Raw genomic sequence first — 24,361 nt, 5'->3', positions numbered from 1 at the left:
GTCCATAACCACACCCACAGGTGATCACATGGCTATGACCTCACTAAAGGTCCTATTACACACAGCCACACATATACTTTATTATGACACTCTTAAACACACCCCTGGGTGGATTTGTAGATAGCTCTCGCTGACACAGTGTAACAACAGCTCAGCAGTGCCTCTGCTGATCAGCACATAAGCAAGCCTTTATCTCAAGGCCACCTACCTTTGAGATACATAACGATCCTTCAGCATCCTATACCCATTATCACAATGGATATGACTGTAGGCCCATCCTGGGACACCCACACAGCGCCCCCTAGCGGACATAGTGGTCACTGCACCACAATATATATATAAAATTTCTCCTCATACAGACGTGTACATGTATATATTTCTCCTCATACAGACGTGTATATGTATATATTTCTCCTCATACAGACGTGTATATGTATATATTTCTCCTCATACAGACGTGTGTATATATATAATTTCTCCTCATACAGACGTGTGTATATATTTCTCATACAGACGTGTGTGTGTATATATATATATATATATATATATATATATATATATATATATATATATATAATATATTTCTCCTCATACTGACGTGTATATGGACCGCCCGCCAGGGCAGTGGGGTACTCGGTGCTGGGCCGGTATCTCAGAGGGAAGTGTCACAGTGGCGGTGACCCGGTCCGTGGCCCTGGGCATCCATGTAAAAGAATAGTGTGGCTGATTAAAGTTTGAGTGGATGATACGTGACGCCACCTGTGGTGTTCGGCAATGAAGATGTTAAGCCGATGATGCAAACACATCCTCTGGGACAGATGGTGTGGTGCAGCAATGATGTTGTAACCCTCCACAGGCAGGGCTGCAGTCCCAGGGCAGAGTAGATGAAGAGGATAGGTGTTGAGGAAGAGGGTGTAGTGTTTGGCACAGAGATGTAGCAGTGCTGGAGAGTTTGCAGGAAGAAGGCAAGGACACAATAGAGTGCAGTTTCTTTTACCTTTACTTTGCTTGGTAAATGCAGTCCAGAATTCCAGATTACACATGGAACAGAGGCTGGCAGGCCTGGAAGCAACTTAGGAATCTCTCTATGCAGATGGGTTGTGTAGTCTCCTTTCTAGCGCTTATTTTAGGTACTTGCAGTACTGTGTTACACTGAAGTTCCACTTGCTTGTTCTCATTTAGAACCCCCTCGTATGGCAGACAGCTGTAGCCTTCTTCTTCTTGCTCATCCGTTGCTGTTGTGCCTCCGAGTCTTATGTTGGAACAGAGCATTTACAGCTTCGTATTCCTCCGGTTTCTGCCGCAGGAACATCAGTATCCATACAGCCTTGGAGACCGGGCTCCAGATCATGCGCTATAGCTAGAAGTGAGCTCTGAACTCTGCTCAATCTTCCAGCTCCTCTCCTCACGTCCACACACGAACTCCTAATTTCCCTTCCTGACCCCAGAGAGAAGCTCTTCCCCCAGTTTTGGGTTCAGAGCTCCCTCTGCTGGCCCAGAGTGGGAGCTGTGTTGTGATTAACTGACAGAGAGACCCTTCATTGCTTCCAAGCATGACATCACACTCCCTAGGAGGAAGGTAATGTCACTGTGGCAACCATACTCCTGGGGGCGCTATATATATATATATATATATATATATATATATATATATATATATATATATAATTTTTTTTTTTTTTTTTTTTTCTCCTCATACAGACATGTATATATATTTCTCCTCATACAGACGTGTGTATATATATATATTTCTCCTCATACAGACGTGTATATATGAAAAAAACGGAGGAATAGAGTCTATGCTATTTTACAAAAAGTACCAAATTTTAGTAATCATAAAATATGACAAAATATCAATATATTCAAAAACACAACATATATTAAACAATTGTGAGCAGACTATCTACTTTAGAGTGACCTTAATACCCTAGAACGCAGCATGGGTGATCTGCCGTCACAGTGGGGGCATGTGGGACCAAAGAATACTGCCAATGGTCATGCCAGTCTCTTATGGACAAAGGTAATCCCAACAATAACAGGCATAATGCTAAACCTCAGCATTCAGGGCTCCCCAGGGTATAATCATAATGGAAGTAATTTAAGTCAGTAAACCTGAGATCGTATTACAAACTAAAGGAGCACTGGATTCTGAGGCATGTTGAGGGACTAACGTCCAAGGGTTACATATGAAAATACATGGCAGGGCAGTTAAAATGGTTAGATGGGTAATAGCACATCATCAATAAATAATTACCCGTCATGCTTCCAATCGTGAGGGCAGGAGAAACGAACCCCGAAGTACGTTTCGGTGAGGTAACCTTCAGGGGGTGTGGCTTTAATGATCCCGGGTTCCCATTTAAATACCCAGTTTGTATGTTAATTTACCAATAAAATCGCCGTTATGTGATGACGCAGGTAGGCGTCAGTATATCCACCTATGGGCGTCGCACCCGCCCAAATTAGTCATATTGACCAATCCCCAGGAGTGGATATGACATTCCTACCAATAATAGCCCCATACGTCATCACTAGTAAGCAGGAAATAAGTGAGAAGGTAACGGTAATATCCCCTGCCAGTTATATGCAAAAACGTCACTTCCGCCCTCAGAGAGGCTCAGAATGTGACAGCGCTACACTCCTACACTTACTATGCAGGGCTACACAGTCGCTTTTTTCCTTCATCTGGCGTTTGTGTAGAACTTAGGGAAAAACTGAGGAATGTGCTATAGGTAACTGTGTTATTTTCTGCAAAGATTAGTCCTGGCTGGAAGAAGTGATGGTGGTCTGTGCTGGATGAAGATGAAGGACTTCAACTAGAGCTATCACTGGTAAGTCAGTATGTTACCTGTATACTGACACTACACTGTGTACTATGTACAGAGCTCCTGTGTATAATGTCACTGGTGATTACTGTATTACCTGTACACTGACACTATATACAGAGCTCGTGTGTATAATATCACCAGTGACCACTGTATTACCTGTTCTCAAACACCAAAACTATAAATGGTCCAGAGCCAAGTGATCCTGTTCCCAAACACCAGTAATAGAAATGGCCATGAGCCAAGTGATCCATTTACCAAACACAAGGAATATAAAATGTCTTGAGTCATTGATCCTGATTCCAAACACTGAGAATATCAATGGATCTGAGCCAAATGATCCAATTCCTAAACACCAAGAATATCAATGGCCCTAAGCCAAGTGATCATGCTCCCAAACACAGAATATAAATTATAAATGGTCCTGAGCCAAGTAATCCTGTTCACAAGTAGCAAATATAAATGGTACCGAGCCAAGTATTCCTTTTCCCAAACACCTGGAATATAAATGGCTTTGAGCTAAGTGAGCCTGTTCCCAAACACTCAGAATGTAAATGTCCCTGAGCCAAGTGATCCTGTTCCCAAACACCAGGAATATAAATTGTCCTGAATCAAGTAATACTGTTTCCAAACAACAGAGAATATATGGTAAATGGTCCTGAGCCAAGTGATCCTATTCTCAAACACCAAGAATATAAATGGCCATGAGCCAAGTGATCCTGTTTCCAAATTTCAGGAATATAAATGTCCTGAGACAAGTGATCCTGTTCCCAAACATCAGGAATATAAATGTCCTATGCCAAGTGATCCTGTTTCCAAACACCAGGAATATAAATGTCCTGACCCAAGTGATCCTGTTCCCAAACACCAGGAACATAAATGTCTTGCGCAAAGTGGTCCTGTTGCCTAACACTGAGAATATAAATGATAAATGGCTATGAGCCAAGTGATCCTTTCTCAAACACAAGTATTCTAAATGGTCCTGAGCCAAGTGATCCTGTTTTTAAACACCAGGAAAAAATCACTCTGAGCCAACTGATCCTGTTCCCAAACATCAGGAATATAAATAGTCCTGAGTCAAGTGATCCTGTTTCCAAGCACCAGGAATATAAATGGTATTGAGCCAACTGATTCTGCTCCCAAACACCAGGAATATAAATCATCCTGAGTCAAGTAATAATGTTCCCAAAAATAGAGAATATACGGTAAATGGTACTTAGCCAAGTGATCCTATTCCCAAATGCCAAGAATATAAATAACCCTGAGCCAAGTGACCCTGTTTCCAAACACAGAGTGTGTAAATGGCCATGAACCAAGTGATCCTTTCTCAAACACAAATATTCTAAATGGAACTGAGCCAAGTGATCCTGTTCCTAAACACCAGGAATATAAATGGCTCTGAGCCAAGTGATCCTGTTCCCAAACACCAGGAATATAAATGGTATTGAGCCAACTGATCCTGCTCCCAAACACCAGGTATATAAATGTCTCTCAGCAAAGTGATCCTATTTCCAAACAGGACGAATATATAGAGCCCTGAGCCAAGTGATCCTCTTCCTAAACACTGAGGCTATAAATCGTCCTATGTCAAATGATCCTGTTGCCAAACACACAAATATAAGGTAAATGGTCCTGAACCAGGTGATCCTGTTCCCAAACATCAGGAATATAAATACTCCTGAGCCAAGTGATCCTGTTCCCAAACAGGAATATCAATGGCCCTGAGCCAAGTGATCCTGGTCACAAACTCTAGGAATATAAATGACCCTGAGCCAAGTGATCCTATTCCCAGACACCAGGAATATAAATGGTCTTTAGCCAAATGATCTTGTTCCCAAACCCCAGGAATATACAGCGGGGAAAAAACGTAGTCAGCCACCAATTGTGCAAGTTCTCCCACTTAAAAAGATGAGAGAGGCCTGTAATTGACATCACAAGTAGACCACAACTATGAGAGTAAAAGTAAGAAAACAAATCCAGAAAATCACCTTGCCTGATTTGGCAACATTTATTTTGCAAATTAAGGTGGAAAATCAGTATTTGGTCCTCCACTCATTACCTGTAGTAATGGCACCTGTTTGAACTTATTAGTATAAAAGACACCTGTCCACAACCTCAAACAGTCACACTCCAAACTCCACTATGGTGAAGACCAAAGAGCTGTCAAAGGACACCAGAAACAAAATTGTAGCCCTGAACCAGGCTGAGAAGACTGAATCTGCAATAGGCAAGCAGCTTGGTGCGAAGAAATCAACTATGGGAGCAATAATAAGTAAATGAAAGACCTACAAGACAACTGATAATCTCCCTCGATCTGGGGCTCTGCGCAAGATCTCACCCCGTGGGTTCAAAAAAATCACAAGAATGGTGAGAAAAAAATCCCAGAACCACAGGGGGCGACCTAGTGAATGACCTGCATAGAGCTGGGACAACCATAACAAAGGCTACCATGAGTAACACACTATGCTGCCAGGGACTCAGATCCTGCAGTGCCAGACGTGTCCCCCTGCTTAAGCCAGTACATGTCCGAGCCCATCTGAAGTTTGCTACAAAGCATTTGGATAAGCCAGAAAAGTATTGGGAGAATGTCATATGGTCTGATGAAACCAAAGTAGAACTGTTTGGTTGAAACAAAACTCATCGTGTTTGGAGGAAACAGAAGGCTGAGTTGCATCCAAAGAACACCAAACCTACTGTGAAGCATGGGGGTGGCAACATCATGCTTTGGGGCTGTTTCTGTGCAAAGGAACCAGGACAACTGATCTGTGTACACGAAAGAATAAATAGGGCCATGTATCATGAGATTTTGAGCGCAAACCTCCTTCCATCAGTAAGGACATTGAAGATGAAGCATGGATGGGTCTTTCAGCATGGTAATGATCCCAAGCACACAGCCAGGGCAATGAAGGAGTTGCTTCGTAAGAAGCATATGCAGGTGGCCTAGCCAGTCTCCAGATCTCAAACCAATAGAAAACCTTTGGAGGGATTTGAAAGTCTGTGTTGCCCAGCGACAGGCCCAAAATATCACTGCTCTAGAGGAGATCTGCATGGAGGAATGGGCCAAAATACCACCAACAGTGTGTGCCAACCTTATGAAGACTTACAGAAAACATTTGGCCTCTGTCATTGCCAACAAAGGATATATAACAGAATAATGAGATGAACTTTTGTTAATGACCAAATACTTATTTTCCACCATAATTTGCTAAATAAATCTTGCCAAACCAGACAAGGTGATTTTCTGGATTTGTTTTCTCATTTTGACTCTCATAGTTGTGGTCTACCTATGATGTCAATTACAGGCCTCTCTCATCTTTTTAAGTGGGAGAACTTGCACAATTGGTGGCTGGCTAAATACTTTTTTCTGCACTGTAAATGGTCCTGAGCCAAATGGTCCTGTTGCCAAACACCAGGAATATAAATGGCCCCATGCTAAGCGATCCTGGTCACAAAATCCAGGAATATAAATTCCCCTGAGCCAAGTGATCCTGTTCCCAAACACCTAGAATATAGGGTAAATGGTCCTGAGTGAAGTGATTGTTTCCAAAAACCAGGAATATCATTGGTCCTGAGCCTTCTTGCCCCTGATGAAGTCACAATAGCGAGGATACGCGTCGGGTCTATGGGAGCCGGTCCTTGTACCTCACACCCTATGACTGTACTATATGCACACGTGTTCTGTGAGCACCTGGGATGGTGAATACGCTAAGGGGTAATCTGGATAGGTCTCACTTCCAAGTCTGAAGCCTCATCCCATGCTGTAGAGAGGTTTATTCCTTCCCTCTGTTTTCGTTCTATGTGTCGATATGAATAACTCTAATTTGAGGGATAGGACTACACTTGTATTTGGTGCCAATCCCCATTCTATTCAGGCATGTGATGTTTTTTCCCCCAAGACCATGCACTTTCTCAATGTTCTCATTTCTAGCTATAGATTTGTATATGCATTGGATTACAGATCTTATTGGCTTTCTATATCGGTTTTTGAATGCACTGATTTGGTATCTTGGGGGCTCATTTATATTCTGTATTGCTGGTGCTAGGCTAACTGCTGCTCCCCTATGTACAGGTTACTTTTTGTAACCATCTGTATAGTTTGTTTTTAAAACTTTTTGTGGGTTTTGTGTGTGCACTCATGAAATAAAATGTGTCCTTTTTTATGGTGATCCCTGCTTCTTTGTATGTCTCTCTTGTCTTTGCTATGAGCCAAATGATCCTGATGACAAACACCAAGAATATAAATGGTCCTAATCCAAGTGATCTTGTCCCCAAACATCAGGAATATTAATGATCCTGTGCCAAGAGATCCTGATCACAAAAAGAAGCGGGACATCAACGACTATGGCCGTGTTCACACATTGCGGCATTTTTTTTTCTCAAGTTTGCGGTAGAGCCATAATGTTTTTGTGGCGTAATTGGTACTTAGTAGTAAAACAATGCGTTTTTGCAATGATAGACTATAGTGGCCAAATTATGCAGCGGGATCCGCCTGTGGCAAATGCAGCATGAAGCTTTGTAGCCGCAGCTCCCGCCTGTGTGCACGGAGTGGTGACTTTATGTTGCCTCAGTTACACATAGACGCCATGGCTTGTTACAGCAGAGAGCGGCGCACAGCGCACTCCGGACCAGAATGCCTAGCGGCGTACGATCACGTGCCGTTACCAGGGAACAACCTGTAAACTAACTCACTGAGCGCTGATTGGTCGTTCTTCGTTCCCCTGGAAAGTATCCTAGAGACTGGGCGCAGTGCGGGCACCTGAGTCTGCGGCTGTGAGGGACCACGTCTGAGGCGCTGCGTGCAGTAGGTAGGTGAGGTGTCATGGCTGTGGCCATTGATTTCCCCAGCTCTGATCCACGAGTATACTGCACGTCACTGTGGGATGTTTCCCCAAGCAGACACTGGAGTCTGATCACCGTCAGGCAGTATATTGTTCTCTGGTATCAGCCACTTGGGAAGAGGCTGACTGCTGTAATCATTGCAGACAGTGTGCAGGAACATTAATAGCAGGGACCCCATCATTTTAGCTGCAAGTGGTGACCCCCCCCCCGCAGGCTGCTGGGACCCCCAGATTTTTGCAGCCTTTTATAGCAGCTTGTATATTGAGTAGAGCTGGTGGCTGCCATCTGCTGACCATGGTGACGTAGCGGCCGGCACTAGGCTCTCCCATAGGGAGCTACAGGGACGCACCAAGCCCCTATGGGTGCACGTTGCCTGTAAGTATCCTGGGGCCTCCCTCTAGCACTGCATGCCAATACTGAGCCCCTTTGTAAATTCTCTAACATATGTATATACAGTAGTGTGAAAAAGTGTTTGCCCCCTTCCTGGTTTCCTATTCTTTTGCATGTTTGTCACACTTAAATGTTTCAGATCCCCAAACAAATTTACAAATTTAAATATTAGACAATAATAACACAAGTAATCACAAAATGCAGTTTTTAAATGAAGGTCTTTATTATTAAGAGAAAGAAAATCCAAACCGACAGGGTCCCGTATGAAAAAGTGATTGCCCCTAAACCTAATAACTGGTTGGGCCGCTCTTAGCAGCAACAACTGCAATCACTGCAATCAAGCATTTGCAATAACTGGCAATGAGTCTTTACATTGGAGGGTTTCCGAGCATGAATCACCTTTTTAAAGTCACCCCACAGCATCTCAATCGCATTAAGGTCATGACTGACTAGGCCACGCCGAAGTCTTAATTTTCTTTATCTTAAGCCATTCAGGGGTGGACTTGCTGGTGTGTGCTATAGCAGTGACTCGCCTGTGCAGAAGGTCGATTAAAATACTGCCATTAGAAGGGCGGCAAAGGTACCCATAACCACACAAGTGCATAGTCAATGCCCAGGATTACGGCCCGCAACTGCTTGTCACAGGGCAGTGTGATGTGCATGGGAGGGAGGTGGTATAGTAATGAAAAGAGGAGGCAGGGATTTCTTCCAGTCATTGCATGTCACTGCCCCTGGAGGAAATCATTAAGAGAAAAAATTAGCTCCTTCCCGACATTTGCAGTATATATTTGTCATGGTCAGGATGGACTTTTTGAACAATGCAGTATATGTACATCTTGGCGATCGCCCGCACACAGTACGTCATGGTGATTGCCGCCGAGTGTCAGCTGATTCTGACAGCTGACACCTACCTCTCAGTGGTGGGAACAGTGCCTGCACCGCTCCAGACACTTTAATCCCCTAAATGCTGCGATCAGTAAGCCCCCCTGCCCTTGGATCAGCGACCTCATCATGGGGGCACGATTGTTGCCATGGTGACCGGATGTCATCATGAAAAAAAAATTTAGAAAACCAATTCTTCACCTGCTGTTGATTTTTTCCATCTGCCTCACAAAATTGCAGTAAGGCTGAACACACATTTATGCTGCACTCTGTGCTGAGCGCTTAAATCGGGGTTTCTATGTAAATCTCTGAAATACATGATTCAGACGGAACACCGGCAGAAGATTCCCTATAATGAGGCAGATGGAGACAGTGTGGATGCTGTCTGGCCTTATCCATCGGTGTCTGTCTTTTTAGGCGTGCATAAAAGTGCCGTTGGCCACAGTTTTCTACACCTCTGAAAAAAAGAATGCTGAACAGAGGCCAGATGGAGTCCAAAGTAACTCTGCTGCCTCTTTATAGTGAATGGATTCCTCAGGGGTTTCATCTGAATCATGTCACCCTGAGATTTAGATGGAAACCCCTATGTAAGTGCTCAGTGTAGAGCATCGGATAAATGTGATCCCAAACGTTATGTAAAATATTCCCAATAAAAGCTTCAACTCAATCCACAAAAAAAGCAAGTCCCCACTCAGGTCCATCATCTGTTAACGGAAATATAAGGGGCTCCCACGTTACTGGTACCACAAAGGCTCTGGAAATGCTAAATGGCCTTCACCCCTCAAAAGAAATTCAGCAAATTCTGTGCTCTGAAATGCAAGTGCCCTCTCTCCCTTCTGAGTCCCAAAGTGCCTAAACCATAGTTAGGCCACATTCACATGTTCAGTATTTGGTGGGCTTTTTACCTCAGTATTTGTAAGCCATAACCAGGAGTGGATGAAAAATTCAGAAGTTGTCACGATATGTAATGACCCAACAGGGTCGGTCAGCGGACAGCACAACACACAGTGAACAGGATGGAAATGGGGAGAGGAAAGCCCTACCGATAGGGAATGAGGGATGGACACCTGCTGAGCTCCAGCCTGAGCCTGTCCCTGAACTCTCCTAAAGCCATAGGTCCCAACCGTTCCGATTCCCGCGGGACAGTCCCGATTTCGGGTCCGTATCCCGCTGTCCCGGCCGGGAAGCTTTCTATCCCGCGATCGCGGTGTATGACCGCAAAATACAGCACTCTGAGCCGCACATCACGTTCCACCGGAAGTGACGTGCTGTAAGCTGACCGCCGGAAATGACTGCTGACCTCATTTCCGGCGGTCAGCTTATAGCATGTCACCTCAGGAGGAGGTAATCGTTCGGGACTCTGCGGGAGGACAGAGAACCGGCGGCGGCGCATCAGCGCTGCATACAGTACAGCATGTCAGCTCAGGAGGAGGAAATCGTTCAGGACTCCGCGGGAGGACAGAGAAGCGGCGGTGGGCGGCGGCGCATCAGCGCTCCGTACCCGGCTCTCACTCTAACAGAGATGATCATCCCAGATCCTGCCTGTCTCTCTCTTATCACATGCTGCCGCGGCGCATGGAGCGGCAGCATGTGAGAGCGAGACAGGCAAGATGGGATCTCATATGTTAGAGAGTGAGAGCCTGAGCCGGGTACTGTATGGAGCACTCACTTGTCCACCGGGCCGGGGGGGAGGGATTGTTTACAGCCTGGCCAGATAGTGAAGCAGACAGGGCTTAGGCGCTGCACTGTGCCAGCCATTTCTTTTCATATCCTCAGTGCTTTGGATGATGTGGAAACAAATGGCTGGCACAGTGCAGCGCCTAAGCCCTGTCTGCGTCACTCTCTGGCTGTAAACAGTGTCTCACTTGGCTGTCATGCCTCAGGACTGAGAAATTAGTATATGGCCACTCACCTAGGGTCTTGACTGTCACTGCGACCTCCCATTTGGCAGTATTGACATTTCTGAGGTGGGCGCAAAAGGACAGTCAACTATGCTTTTGTACATGCCTCAGAAAGGTGGACACTGGCAAAAATGAGGTCAGACAAAGCACAAAGTGACTCTGCCTTAAAAAGCCCCTTCACAGGTTGGGATAAAATCCTAATTTTTAGGGCTTCAGACAGACGGTCCTGATGTAGCAACTGACGTTTGCCAAAACACAGTGTGATTAGAGCCTAAGGGTAGGGTCACATTGCATTGTTGCTGTCCGTTACAGCGGAAATGTTAACGGTTTTCATTGTAACTGGCAGCAAAAGTGGCATTTTAAGCCCAAAAACGTATGCACTACATGGAGATAGACAGATAATACGATAGATAGATAGATGATAGAATAGTAGATAGATAGATGATAGAATAGCTGCATCGATCTTACCAGTGTCCCCTTAATGAGCGGCTGTGGAAGCAGGAGAGCGCGGGGACACTAGTAATGCTATTCTCGCTTCTATCTATCTTTCTATCCTCTCATCGCAAACGCAATGCTGCAGATTTGTACAAATCTGCAGCATGTTATATTGCATTAGTTAGCTAAACGGACATAAAAACACTGTAGTCAGCGTTTGCCTGTGCATTTCATGACTATTTTGGCATGCGTTTGGATGAGTTTGTTGAATGCAAGCCAATGGAGGCGTTAACGTCTCCGTTACATTGCATTTTTCCTGCTGTCAAACGGATGCATTAAACGGACAGCAGAAACGAAGTGTGAACCTACCCTTAAAGTGACAGGTATTTGGTCGCCCTCCCAGGGTTGTGGGGTACTCGCTACCGGGCCGGTATCAGTGGGATGTGTCACAGCAGCGGTGACCCGGACCGTGGCCCTGGGCGCCCAAGTAATAGGAAGATATTGTGAATGGTGGAATGTAGTTAGATGAATAGTTCGTGACGCCACCTGTGGTGCTCGGCAAGGGAGGTGTTAAGCCGACGCTGCATGCAGATCCGCTGGGACTGATGGTATGGTGCTGCAAAGATGTAACAGCTCCCCACAGGTGAAGCTATAGTCCCAGGACAGTGTAGATGTGGTTGGCACGGGGATGTAGCGGTGCCGGAAAGGTAGGTGGGTCGCCCTCCCAGGGCTGTGGGGTACTAGGTACCGGGCCGGTGTCAGGGGGAAAGGTGTCACAGCGGCGGTGACCCGGGCCGTGGCCCTGGGCGCCCAAATCCATGGTGGTTTGTGATATAGTTTATGTGATAGTTCGTGACGCCACCTGTGGTGCTTGGCAAGCAAGATGTTAAGCCAACGCTGTGTGCAGATCCTCTGGGACTGATGGTGTGTTGCAGCATAGATGGTGTAGCTCCCCACAGGTGAAGCTGTAACCCCAGGGCAGTGTATAGGCGCAGGCGGTGTGAGAAATGTTGGTACCCAGATGTAGCGGTGCTAACGGTGTTAGCGCACAATTGAATGGAAGACACCAGGGCTTGTAGTTCCAAAGCTTTACTCACAGTCCGTGGTACACACTGGTGCCTGCCTCCGTGCCGTGTCCGCCGGGGCAGAAACTCAATCAACCTCCCGGGCAAGTCAGGATTCTCCTCTCCAACACTCCTCCAACATGTACCTTTCCTGAACGACTCCTCTATTGCGCCTTTTAGTGTGAAGAGCTCCAGTACCATGGTACTCTGAAGTTCCTCCTGTCAGATGTTCCTAACAACTCTACTCGTATGGCAGACAGCTGTAGCCTCTCTCGGGGACTCCCTTCTCCGGAGTCCTGGCTCTCTATTCAGTTGCTGTTGTGCCCCGAGTCTTAGATGGGAGTAGTGCATTTACAGCCAACTACTCCACCGGTGTCTGCTGCAGAACCATAAGTGTCCATACAACCTCGGGGACCGGGCTCCGGCCTTGCGCTGAGAACCTATAGGCAGGGTTCCTCTTCCAACCCACAACTCCTCTCTGTTCTCCTAGATCCTTTGTTCCGCACTGTTCCTTCTCTCTCTTATGGAAGCTTAGGTTGCAGTCCTACTTCTTTCTCCTTCTGTTCCTTTCCCGTGCCAGCTGGCTCAGATCACTGAGGCAGCTGCAGCACTCCTTCCTCCATCCCTCCTTCCAGGGATCCCCACTCCTCCCGAGTGGCTTCCTTTCTCACTGACCTTCTGTCAGACTGAACCTGTAATTCTAAACCTTCCCAACCTTTTATATATCTAACTCCACCCACCTCCCAGCACATCTCGTGTTACGAAGCAAGGACCCACGAAAGGTGCTCTGCTACCCTCTAAGCATGGAGCAGCAATGGGGTCCTGCTGAACTATCCTGTTTGTGGGGTGCAGGTATTGGAGTGTGGAAAGGAGTTCCCAACTTACCTAGTTGGTGGGGCACTACACCTTAGGAGAAGGTGCAGTACCTCTGTGGCGACTGAGCCTCAGGGGCGCCACATAGGAAGCAGACAAGACACAGCGGGGTGCAATTTCTGTACCTTTACTTGATAACTGCAGTCCAGGGTCCTGATTACAGATGGTATTGGAGCAGGCAGGGCCGCATCATCCATGAGCCAAGGTGAGAAGTCAGCTCAGGCGGCAAAGAGTCTCTGAAGAGAGGGGGCGGCAGAGCAGCTTTGTCTCCTGCAATCAGATAAGCTGACGCTGTGCTCCTGGCTGCAATGCTGTTTGCGGTGATTGGTGAGTCACTTGTGTTTGTGTCACTGTATGACACTGACACTGTGTGAAGATAAGAACCAGAGAGCTACCTGGCTGGCTGTGATCAAGACCTGGGAGGGAGGACTCGGAGGCTGCCTGTCTCTCTGTAATCCTTTTGTTTCACTTTCATTTGAACAATTGGTTGGCTCTCTACCTCCTCTGCGTCCACCCCCTGCAGCCAGGGAGTGTGATGAGATGATTGGTGATCCAGTCAGTGAGTCACAGTCACTCTACCTCTATGTATGTGTTCATCCCATGTCCTGTCCCAAACTCCCAGTGCAGACTGCAGATTACTGGAGAAGAATTTGGAGACCGGAGATCGAGATATAATACCCACATACATCAGCGATTGTAAGCTGCAGGACTGAGTGGAGGCTCCATTATTCTCTATGTGGAGTGTGGCTCTGCGGGTGGAGGTCGGTGCTGGAGGCTCCATTATTCTCTATGTGGAGTGCGGCTCTGTGGGTGGAGGTCGGTGCCAGAGGCTCCATTTTTCTCTATGTGGAGTGTGGCTCTGCGGGTGGAGGTCGGAGCCGGAGGCTCCATTATTCTCTATGTGGAAAGCGGCTCTGTGGGTGGAGGTTGGTGCCGGAGGCTCCATTATTCTCTATGTGGAGTGCGGCTCTGCGGGTGGAGGTCGGTGCCGGAGGCTCCATTATTCTGTATGTGGAGTGAGGCTCTGTGGGTGGAGGTCGGTGCTGGAGGCCCCATTATTCTCTATGTGGAGTGTGGCTCTGCGGGTGGAGGTCGGTGCTGGAGGCTCCATTATTCTCTATGTGGAGTGCGGCTCTGTGGGTGGAGGTCGGTGCCGGAGGCTCCATTATTCTCTGTGCAGTGCGGCTCTGTGGGTGGAGGTTGGTGCCGGAGGCTCCATTATTCTCTATGTGGAGTGCGGTTCTGCGGGTGGAGGTCGGTGCCGGAGGCTCCATTATTCTCTATGTGGAGTGCGGGTGGAGGTCGGTGCTGGAGGCCCCATTATTCTCTATGTGGAGTGCGGCTCTGCAGGTGGAGGTCGGTGCCGGAGGCTTCATTATTCTCTGTGAAGTGTGGCTCTGCGGGTGAAGGTCGGTGCTGGAGGCCCCATTATTCTCTATGTGGAGTGCGGCTCTGCGGGTGGAGGTCGGTGCCGGAGGCTCCATTATTCTCTATGTGGAGTGGGGCTCTGCGGGTGGAGGTAGGTGTTGGAGGCTCCATTATTCTCTATGTGGAGTGGGGCTCTGTGGGTGGAGGTCAGAGCTGGAGACTCCATTATTCTCTATGTGGAGTGCGGCTCTGCTGGTGGAGGTCGGTGTTGGAGGCTCCATTATTCTCTATGTGGAGTGCGGCTCTGCGGGTGGAGGTCAGAGCTGGAGGCTCCATTATTCTCTATGTGGAGTGCGGCTCTGCTGGTGGAGGTCGTTGTTGGAGGCGCCATTATTCTCTATGTGGATTGCGGCTCTGCGGGTGGAGGTCGGTGTTGGAGGCTCCATTATTCTCTACAGTCATATGTAAAAGTTTGGGCACCCCTATTAATGTTAACCTTTTTTCTTTATAACAATTTTGGTTTTTGCAACAGCTATTTCCGTTTCATATATCTAATAACTGATGGACTCAGTTATAATTTCTGGATTCAAATGAGGTTTATTGTACTAACAGAAAATGTACAATCTGCATTTAAACAAAATTTGACCGGTGCAAAAGTATGGGCACCCTTATCATTTTCTTGATTTGAACACTCCTAACTACTTTTTACTGACTTCCTGTAGCACTAAATTGGTTTTGTAACCTCATTGAGCTTTGAACTTCATAGCCAGGTGTATCAAATCATGAGAAAAGGTATTTAAAGTGGCCACTTGCAAGTAGTTCTCCTATTTGATTCTCCTATGAAGAGTGACATCATGGGCTCCTCAAAACAACTCTCAAATGATCTGAAAACAAAGATTATTCAACATAGCTTTTCAGGGGAAGGATACAAAAAGTTGTCTCAGAGATTTAACCTGTCAGTTTCCACTGTGGGGAACATAGTAAGGAAATGGAAGAACACAGGTACAGTTCTTGTTAAGCCCAGAAGTGGCAGGCCAAGAAAAATATCAGAAAGGCAGAGAAGAAGAATGGTGAGAACAGTCAAGGACAATCCACAGACCACCTCCAAAGACCTGCAGAATCATCTTGCTGCAGATGGTGTCACTGTGCATCGGTCAACAATACAGCGCACTTTGCACAAGGAGAAGCTGTATGGGAGAGTGATGCGAAAGAAGCCGTTTCTGCAAGCACACCACAAACAGAGTCGCCTGAGGTATGCAAAAGCACATTTGGACAAGCCAGTTACATTTTGGAAGAAGGTCCTGTGGACTGATGAAACAAAGATTGAGTTGTTTGGTCATACAAAAAGGCGTTATGCATGCGCTGTATTGTTGACCGATGCACAGTGACACCATCTGCAGCAAGATGATGCTGCAGGTCTTTGGAGGTGGTCTGTGGATTGTCCTTGACTGTTCTCACCATTCTTCTTCTCTGCCTTTCTGATATTTTTCTTGGCCTGCCACTTCAGGGCTTAACAAGAACTGTACCTGTGTTCTTCCATTTCCTTACTATGTTCCTCACAGTGGAAACTGACAGGTTAAATCTCTGAGACAACTTTTTGTATCCTTCCCCTGAAAAGCTATGTTGAATAATCTTTGTTTTCAGATCATTTGAGAGTTGTTTTGAGGAGCCCATGATGCCACTCTTCATAGGAGAATCAAATAGGAGAACTACTTGCAAGTGGCCACCTTAAATACCTTTTCTCATGATTTGATACACCTGGCTATGAAGTTCAAAGCTCAATGAGGTTACAAAACCAATTTAGTGCTTCAGGAAGTCAGTAAAAAGTAGTTAGGAGTGTTCAAATCAAGAAAATGATAAGGGTGCCCATACTTTTGCACCGGTCAAATTTTGTTTAAATGCAGATTGCACATTTTCTGTTAGTACAATAAACCTCATTTGAATCCAGAAATATAACTGAGTCCATCAGTTATTAGATATATGAAACTGAAATAGCTGTTGCAAAAACCAAAATTGTTATAAAGAAAAAAGGTTAACATTAATAGGGGTGCCCAAACGTTTACATATGACTGTATGTGGAGTGCGGCTCTGCGGGTGGAGGTCAGAGCTGGAGGCTCCATTATTCTCTATGTGGAGTGGGGCTCTGCGGGTGGAGGTCAGTGTTGGAGGCTCCATTATTCTCTGTGGATTGTGGCTCTGTGGGTGGAGGTCGGTGCTGGAGGCCCCATTATTCTCTATGTGGAGTGCGGCTCTGTGGGTGGAGGTCGGTGCCGGAGGCTCCATTATTCTCTATGTGAAGTGTGGCTCTGCGGGTGGAGGTTGGTGCTGGAGGCTCCATTATTCTCTATGTGGAGTGCGGCTCTGCTGGTGGAGGTCGGTGTTGGAGGCTCCATTATTCTCTATGTGGAGTGTGGCTCTGCGGGTGGAGGTAGGTGTTGGAGGCTCCATTATTCTCTATGTGGAGTGGGGCTCTGCGGGTGGAGGTCAGAGCTGGAGGCTCCATTATTCTCTATGTGGAGTGCGGCTCTGCTGGTGGAGGTCGGTGTTGGAGGCTCCATTATTCTCTATGTGGAGTGTGGCTCTGCGGGTGGAGGTAGGTGTTGGAGGCTCCATTATTCTCTATGTGGAGTGCGGCTCTGCGGGTGGAGGTCAGAGCTGGAGGCTCCATTATTCTCTATGTGGAGTGCGGCTCTGCTGGTGGAGGTCGGTGTTGGAGGCTCCATTATTCTCTATGTGGAGTGCGGCTCTGCTGGTGGAGGTCAGTGTTGGAGGCTCCATTATTCTCTATGTGGAGTGCGGCTCTGCTGGTGGAGGTCGTTGTTGGAGGCTCCATTATTCTCTATGTGGAGTGCGGCTCTGCTGGTGGAGGTCGGTGTTGGAGGCTCCATTATTCTCTATGTGGAGTGGGGCTCTGCGGGTGGAGGTCAGTGCTGGAGGCTCCATTATTCTCTATGTGGATTGCGGCTCTGCGGGTGGAGGTCGGTGCCTGAGGCTCCATTATTCTCTGTGGATTGTGGCTCTGTGGGTGGAGGTCGGTGCTGGAGGCCCCATTATTCTCTATGTGGAGTGGGGCTCTGCGGGTGGAGGTCGGTGCTGGAGGCCCCATTATTCTCTATGTGGAGTGCGGCTCTGTGGGTGGAGGTCGGTGCCGGAGGCTCCATTATTCTCTATGTGAAGTGTGGCTCTGCGGGTGGAGGTCAGTGCTGGAGGCTCCATTATTCTCTATGTGGAGTGTGGGTGGAGGTCGGTGCTGGAGGCTCCATTATTCTCTATGTGGAGTGCGGCTTTGCGGGTGGAGGTCGGTGCTCGAGGCCCCATTATTCTCTATGTGGAGTGCGGCTCTGCGGGTGGAGGTTGGTGCCGGAGGCTCCATTATTCTCTATGTGGAGTGCGGCTCTGCGGGTGGAGGTCAGTGCTGGAGGCTCCATTATTCTCTATGTGGAGTGTGGCTCTGCGGGTGGAGGTCGGTGTTGGAGGCCCCATTATTCTCTATGTGGAGTGCGGCTCTGCGGGTGGAGGTCGGTGCTGGAGATTCCCCATTACTGGGCACAGGGGGCAGTAACCTTTTCAGAGCTGAGACTATCTTGGTGCTTTTTTTGTGTTGTCACTTTCTAAGAATCATAGCATTTTGTTCCTTTTCCTCTGATAGATGCATATGACCCAAGTATGGAAAACAGGAAGTAACGAAACACATATTATAATGTCCCTTTCCTGTCCCCACAGTATCACCATCCCCCCACATACAGTATAATGTTCCCCCAGTACCGCCATGCCCCACATACAGTATAATATTCCCCCAGTACCGCCATCCCCCACACGCAGTATAATGTTCCCCCTGTACCGCCATCCCCCACACGCAGTATAATGTTCCCCCAGTACCGCCATCCCCCACACGCAGTATAATGTTCCCCACTACCGTCACCCCCCCACACAGTATAATATTCCCACAGTACTGCCATCCCCCACACAGTATAATATTCCCACAGTACCGCCATCCCCCACACAGTATCATGTTCCCCCTGTACCGCCATCCCCCACATACAGTATAATATTCCCCCAGTACCGCCATCCCCCACACGCAGTATAATGTTCCACCTGTACCGCCATCCCCCACACGCAGTATAATGTTCCCCCAGTACCGCCATCCCCCACACGCAGTATAATGTTCCACACTACCGTCACCCCCCCACACAGTATAATATTCCCACAGTACTGCCATCCCCCACACAGTATAATATTCCCACAGTACCGCCATCCCCCACACAGTATCATGTTCCCCCAGTACCGCCATCCCCCCACATACAGTATAATGTTCCCCCAGTACCGCCATCCCCCACACGCAGTATAATGTTCCCCACTACCGTCACCCCCCACACAGTATAATGTTCCCCCAGTACAGCCATCCCCCCATACACAGTATAATGTTCCCCCAGTACCCAGTATCAGCCCTTGGTTTATGCAGGACTCTGCTGTCTGTGCTGGTTCTCATCGTCCTGGATGAGGTGAAGTTTATGTGTGGGGTCAGGGAGGGTTTACAGTGTGGATGTAGCAGAGCTGTGTGTGCGAGGTGTACGGAGCAGAGCCGTGTGTGTGTGTACGAGGTGTACGGAGCAGAGCCACAAGTGTGTGAGTTGTACGGAGCGGAGCCGCACGTGTACGAGGTGTACGGAGCAGAGTCGCAAGTGTGTGTATGGAGCGGCGCCGCGTATGTGTGAGGTGTATGGAGCAGAACCGCATGTGTACAAGGTTTACGGAGTGGTGCCATTTGTGTACAAGATTTACAGAGCGTGGCCATGTGCCTATAAGGTGTACGGAGCAGAGTCGCACGTGTGTGTATGGAGCAGCGCCGCATGTGTGTGAGGTGTATGGAGCGGAACCGCATGTGTACAAGGTTTACGGAGTGGTACCATTTGTGTAGAAGATTTACAGAGCGTGGCCATGTGCCTATAAGGTGTACGGAGCAGAGTCGCATGTGTACGAGGTTTACAGAGTAGAGCCATGTGTGTACTGAGTGGAGCCGTGTGTGTGCGAGGTGTACAGAACGGAGCCGTGTGTACGAGGCATAAAAAGCAGAACCGTGTGTGTATGATGTATGCAGAGCCATATGTGTACAAGGTGTATGGTGGGGAGCATTCATACCTCCCAGCGGGACAGTCCCGATTTTGAGAGAGATACTGCCCCGGCTGGGAGCTTACTTTTCCAGCGGACACAGGAGTACACGGCGGAGCCCCGAGGAGCACTTTAAAATTCGCACGTGACGTTCCACCGGAAGTGACGTGCTAGAAGCTGACCGGAAATGAGGTAATTTCGGGAGGAGATTGTGACGGAACCATGGAGGCACTTCAGGGAATGCTTCAGATCCATCACTGTGTCCTCCTCCAACAGCGCAGATAGCAGGATCGCCTTGAACTCGGGGATGCCGGCCATGTGAGCGGATCATGCTATGTCCTGCATCGGGAGGCTCAGGTGGGCACTACAGTGGGAGCCGGGCTGCTATAGTATCTTTATAGAATCTTTCTTTCTCTCTCTGTTTATTTATCTCTCTAATCTTTCTTTTTTTCTTTCTCTCTCTCTCTCTCTCTATTTCTTTCTTCCTTCTTTTCTTTCTTTGTTCTTTCTTTCTTCTTTCTTTTCTGTCTTTCTCTGTTCTTTCTTTCTTTCTTTCTTTCTCTCTCTCTGTTCTTTCTTTCTTTCTTTCTTTCTTTCTTTCTCTCTGTTTTCATTTTTCTCTCTGTTCTTTGTTTCTTTTCCTCAGTACCAGTCAGCGTGACTGCCCACAGTACCAGTAGAATAAGGGGGGTAGGAAACTAGAAGGCACTGGTCACTTTGAGCCTCTCATACTTTTTATTGGTGTATAATCATATGCCCTGAGCACCCCTTAAAGAGGGCCAGCCCCAGACAACAGGGTACAAAAAATCACTATTACTATCAGTCCATGTGGACAATTATATACGTAAAGGTTATGCTGTCCCTGTGCCAAGCAGTGCGGAGGATCAGAATACACTGAGGAGACCAGAGCAGCGGGGTTTGGGGAGAAGAATAGAAGAATTATATGGGGCCCATTATACTGTCTGGAGCATTATATGGGGCCCATTACACTGTATGAAGTAATATATCGTGCCCATTATGCTGTATGAAGTAGTATATGGTGCCCATTATACTGTATGCAGTAATATATGGGGCACATAATACTGTATGGAGCATTATATGGGGATAAGGGATGACTTTCTGTTTGTTGTGGATCTGACCGCTGGGACACCCATGATCCTAGGAAACGTAGCTTTGAAGAGCACCATGTAAATGGAGCTGTGGTCAATCATACGCACTGTGGTGCCATTCACATGTGGCTCTTCAAATAACTCCTTAAAGAGAGTGATATGGGGACGACAAAGTATAGCAAAAATTCACTGATCGGGGCTGATGAGTGCTATAGTTTGCGGGGTGGTGGGATTTGTGTGGCAGGGCTGCATTTTTAACCCAGTCCGGCCCTGTGGCAGGCCTACCATTGCCATTAATGGCCCTTGTTCTGGATACTTCTGTGTTGTTCTTGTATGTGCGTGTGATGGCGCTGACATCCTTGTGTTTGGACACCTTTTTTTTCTATTTATCTAAATCAAAATGTCCACTATTGAACTCAGTTTTACAGGATAGATATGAAAATTTACTTTGTGTGGGGGGAGGGCGTCATTTTGCTGTTCGCCTCAGGCAGCAGAGAGGCAAGGTTCACCCCTGGGAGCAGGCTAGCCTGGAAGCAATTCAGGGATTCTCTCTCTGCAGACGGGTTGTGCAGTCTCCTTACTAGCGCGTGTTTGCGGGATCTCCAGTACCGAGTTACACTGAAGTTCCTCCTGTCAGATGTTCCCAAGAACCTCACTTGCACGGCGACAGCTGTAGCCTATCTCGGGGACTCCTCTCTCCTGAGTCCTGGCTCACTATCCAAGCTGCTGTGGTGCCCTCAAGTCTTAGATGGGAGTAGGGCATTTACAGCCTCCTACTCGACTGGTGTCTGTTGCAGGACCGTTAGTATCCGTACAACCGTGGAGACCAGGCTCCAGTTCATGCGCTCTCTCCAGAGATGAGCTCTTCCTTTCAGCTCCATCTCAGCGCTCCTTCCATACGTCTGCACACTTCACCCTCCGCAGACTAACTAACCACCCCTTCCTCTTGGCCCTCAGAGAGCACTCCTCCCCTTAATCCCGGTTCAGAGTTTCCCCTTCTGGCCTGGAGTGGAACTGTGTTGCATGCATAGATTGACTGCGAGAGAGACCCATCATTGCCTCGAAGCCTGGCATTACCCTCCCCTGGAGGAAGGTAAATCCACTGTAGCGACCATACTCCTGGGGGCGCCACATTCCCCCCTAGTGCAAGTCAACACTCCTGGGCTGAACAAAAACATGAAACATATAAACAATTAGACAATAATAATGGTACAAGAGTTAAAAAAAATTAAAAAGTTACAAAAACCAAGAGCTTCAAAAATGGTCCAGTGATGATAAGTCCAAGCATCAATGTCCATGGTCCATTCCTGGGCAAATGGTGAACTATATACAGGAAAGTTTTTGACCACACAAGTCCTGTGGTACAATGTCCATAAAACAAAACTGGCAAATCTAAAGGAAACTCTTACAGGTTACCTGTAGGCACAAAACTTGAAAAACAGTTACATATATACACATACAATTTCAACATTTACATTTATCTATATACGATATCTAATGGGTGGTATCCCTTGTGTAATGCGGGTAGACCTGCGTAAGACTGGTGTAGTGGGTAATGTACTGGATACACTACTGGGGGTTCTGCATGGCACAGGGATCCTAGATTATCTGTGAACTCTTAGACTCACCAGGGGCATAACAGGTTCACCACTGGCAGGGCGAGTGTTCTCTGGCTCCACTGCTGGTGTAGCATCTGCTGCCTGATTTTCCTGATCCTCAGGATTTCCTTGAGTCACGTCTTCCTGTGCTACCAATTGGGGAAACGTCAACACCGGCACTACTATAGCATCATTTACTTTAGTCCAATTCGCAGGGAATTCCCCAAGTATTATGCTGACCTTCTCTTCTTCCTCTATAGGTTGGATGTTATCTGGTTCTTCCACTCTTTCCTTCAGCAGGTCAGGACATAGTTTCAGGTGATCTCTTGATATTGCTGCTGAGGTTTCTCCTCCATCTTTGCTAATAAGGCATACCTTGGTATTATCAAAGTTCGAGGGCAGAATGGTATAAGGTTCAGCTTCCCATTGATCATCCAATTTGTGCAATCTTCTCTTCCTTTTTAAGACTTGTTCTCCCGGCGACAAAGGAACGGCAGGTGCATTTTGATTATAAAGCTTTTCCTGCTTTTGTCTTGCCTGGGCCAGACTCTTTTCCACGTTCTTGAACTCTTCTGTACTGTTGTCGTCTTACTATATCCCAATCAGTATCTGGTGACGTTACTTCGGGCGTAAGGACTCCCATGTCCAAATCAATAGGCAGTTTACCAGGTCTTGCTCTCATTAAGTAGGCTGGGGTACAGTTGGTGGAATTTACTGGAATATGGTTGTAGAGGTCCACCAGATCTGGCAACTTCTCTGGCCACAGATTCCTTTCCTCCAAGGGCAAAGTCTTCAGGAGGTCAATCACTACCTGGTTCATCTTCTCACACATGCCATTGGTCTGTGGGTGATACTGTGTGGTCCGGATCTTCTTACAACCAAACAAGTTACAGAATTCCTGGAACACTTCTGCCTCGAAAGCTGGACCTTGATCTGTAAGCACTCTTTCAGGATATCCATGTGGTCTACAGAAGTGCTGTTGGAATGCTCTGGCTGCTGTCCTGGCTGTCTGATCTTTGACAGGCACAACTACCAGGAATCTTGAGTAGTGGTCCACAATGGTAAGAGCATAGATGTAGCCGGACCGGCTTGGAACCAGCTTCACATGGTCCAGGGCTACCAACTCAAGGGGCTGTTTGGTGATGATTGGCTGTAGAGGAGCTCTCTGGCTGTTTCGATCCTTTCTGCGCAGGTTACATTGTCCACACTCCCGGAACCACCTCTCAATGGCTTTCCTCATACCAGCCCAGTAGAACCTCTCCCGGAGCAATGCTTCCAACTTCTTCCATCCGAAGTGTCCAGCTCCATTGTGGTATGCTTCTAGGACCATTGTGTCTCTCTCTTTGGGACTATCACCTGCCAGACCAGCTCATGAGTATGGGCATTGATACTCCTCCGACACAGTTTTCCTTCATAGATGAACAGCCGGCCTCTCTCCTTCCACAACTGCTGGGTTTCTTCAGGAGCATCCGACTCTGGGCGGGAGTCAGCTTGTGACAGTAGCTCCTTCACCAGGCGGACTGCAGGGTCACTAGCTTGCATTTCTGCCCAGTCATGATGGGGCAATGGATTCAGGGTGACCTCCTTCAAGCCAGACCGCTTGTTTCTCACTCCTTGAGCACGCTGGGCCGCAAGTGGCCGGTGAAAGGGAGGTAACTCTATTTCCTCAAGAGCTTCAGGGTCTTCTCCTGCATCTGGTAGGTTGGGCATTCTGGACAGCGCATCAGCATTGGCATTCTTGTGCCCTGCCCGGTACTTGATGGTAAACTCATAGTTAGATAGCCGAGCCATCCATCGCTGTTCCAGTGCACCTAGTTTTGCAGTGTCCAAATGCGTCAACGGGTTGTTGTCTGTGAAGATAGTGAATTTGGCGGAGGCTAGGTAATCTTTGAACCTTTCAGTGACAGCCCAGACTATGGCAAGGAACTCCAGCTTGAAAGAACTGTAGTTATCAGGGTTCCTTTCAGTGGG

The 24,361-nt window shown here is 47.5% G+C and overlaps 1 protein-coding gene across 2 annotated transcripts in view; it reads left to right on the top strand.

Annotated features, from left to right (window-relative positions):
* The first annotated feature begins 7,442 nt into the window (after positions 1-7,442).
* TEKT2 (tektin 2) overlaps positions 7,443-24,361 on the top strand; it is a 93,431-nt gene continuing 76,512 nt past the window's right edge. Inside the window, exon 1 of one of the 2 annotated variants that reach the window (XM_073562892.1) lies at positions 7,443-7,627. The gene's annotated coding sequence lies outside the window, so the exon portion shown is untranslated. Of the gene's footprint in view, positions 7,628-13,881; positions 13,903-24,361 lie in introns of those variants that run through there. The other variant, XM_073562888.1, reaches the window with a different exon arrangement.

This window comes from Dendrobates tinctorius, unplaced genomic scaffold (assembly GCF_039654945.1).
Source record: "Dendrobates tinctorius isolate UK_male_01 unplaced genomic scaffold, ASM3965494v1 ptg000015l, whole genome shotgun sequence".
NCBI lineage: Eukaryota > Metazoa > Chordata > Amphibia > Anura > Dendrobatidae > Dendrobates > Dendrobates tinctorius.
This window is presented reverse-complemented; position numbering and strand designations above follow the sequence as displayed.